The following is a 1996-nucleotide window of genomic DNA, read 5'->3' on the forward strand; positions in this document are numbered from 1 at the left end:
CACGAAGCACCGCCCCGACCCAACAAGTCACGCCCAATCTGTGGCGCGAACGCGAGCGAGCATAGGCATTGTTTAGTTGTAATGCACGAGACGATACTCACGTATTTAACACAGGCGAGAGAGTTCCAGACTAAAACTCACTTTTCAGTTGATAGTCGACCGCTTTGTTGCAGTGGTTGCAGTAAAAAGTTTACGCATGCGTGTCACGCGCAGTCGCTGACGTGCGTGTGGCCGACCTACCCAAAGAGCTAGGCGGTCTCGACAAAAGCGGCAACAAGGCTGTTCTTGTTGTGCATTTTGTCAAGGTTTGTCTCTCACGCCGACGGGTGTGCGTCGTTCTGCACTCATTTTGCAACTTCTCGTCAAGGCACTGGCTGTAGAGGGGAAATCGAGTTGAAGGAGAGCGATATCAGGCGTTAGGAAGTCCGAAAGGTGGAAAAACTACGCCGAGAACGAGAAGCAAAAATCAGAGTACTTATCTGGAAATTTGGGGACGCCCTTATGTTGATTTTGCTGTTTAGAAGACGCGGGCGGAGACAGTGGAAAGACAGAGAAGGTACAGTATGCTCATATTGCGAGTGGAGATGGGGAACAGGCAGCAGATAGTGGGATAGGTAGTCTAGGAACGTGAGGAATAGGATGGCAAAAGCATTTTGCTGTTTGGGTAGATTACATGTAATGAGAGTTGATAGCAACAGGATGTCTGTTGCAAGTAGGAAACACAAACAAGACGTCAAGCTGCAGCTGACAAAGAGCAAGCCGTTCATGCCAAGAATGAAGAAGTAGTAGATCAAGAAGACAATCCTTTAGAAGTAATTCTCGTGGAAGAAGATGGAGGTAAAGTGTCATCATTGTCTAGTGACAATGTCAACACAAGACGGTTAAGATCCAGCAGTGAGCCAACAGAGAATAGAGAAAGAGTCAAGAGAGAACAAGACAAATGCGTCCCAATTGACTGGCTTACATTATGAATTGAGATGCGAAAGTCCAGAGTCTGAAATTAGAGAATCAAACTTACTTATTGACGAGGACTATGGCGAGATGAAATCTGAAGACATGGATGACATTATCATGCATGGTGAAGACGTTCTCATTGAAGTTGCCGAGGGAATAGAAAGCGAGCACGTGGAGTATGAAAATGGAAGTTCCAAACAAGTTATTGTAGTGAGATGTTGACCTGCAATTTGTTTTATTGCATTTGTGGTAAGTTGTAGTGTCCTTCGTTCATTGGAAGGTTGAGGAACTGTCTACTTAGGATTCTGTCCCTCAGGAATGTTGTCTTGTATGTACAATAGCTAGTCAGTAGAGGAGAATTTTTACTGTAGGTTTTCCTGCCTGGTTGTTTGTATTGTCTGTTGCTTGTATTTTGCATCCACATTGCACGTCTGATGACTCTGTTTCAACACACTCTTTTCACAGGGATTACCCGGCTAATTTGAAGAATGTGGTGCTGCTAGTGCAGATGGACTGGCAGGAGACAACGGTTCCCCATATGAACGTGGACCACATAGAATTCCAGGTCCAGCGGAACCCATTAGACCAACCGGATGTGACGAAAGTCGTGGAGATTATAGAGAATGTGGAGCACAGTGAGATGGGAGAGCAGCAGGAGTGTCAGGACAAACTGGAGCAGAAGGCATTGCAGTACTGGAGGACACATAAGGTACACGTGGTGAGCATGGACAACTCGGACCCCTCGGTCTACTGGAAAGAGTCATGCATCTGCTGCATATGTTGTTCCTGTACGATCAACACACAACAAACACGGCCCTGCAACTTATTATGGGATACAGACAGAACAGATGAAAAAGTGAGAATTCATTCAATATATAAATGCAGTTACAAAGGTGCGATGAGTGCTTTCACACGCACTCGTGCACACACACACACACACACACACACACACACACACACACACACACACACACACAAGCACGGCATTGAGCATAGTCGTACATGTTCAACTACACATAACTGTAAGCACACTGTGGAAGTG

General features: G+C 45.8%; 1 long non-coding RNA gene across 1 annotated transcript; it reads left to right on the plus strand.

Annotated features, from left to right (window-relative positions):
• Window positions 1–227: 227 nt before the first annotated feature.
• LOC134188388 (uncharacterized) lies at window positions 228–1460 on the plus strand. Its single transcript, XR_009971324.1, has 4 exons — window positions 228–305; window positions 368–471; window positions 522–556; window positions 1420–1460. It is a non-coding gene; the product is annotated as an uncharacterized LOC134188388 (long non-coding RNA).
• The last annotated feature ends 536 nt before the right edge of the window (window positions 1461–1996 follow it).

The sequence above is a fragment of the Corticium candelabrum genome, chromosome 12, assembly GCF_963422355.1.
Source record: "Corticium candelabrum chromosome 12, ooCorCand1.1, whole genome shotgun sequence".
Classification (NCBI taxonomy): Eukaryota; Metazoa; Porifera; class Homoscleromorpha; order Homosclerophorida; family Plakinidae; genus Corticium; species Corticium candelabrum.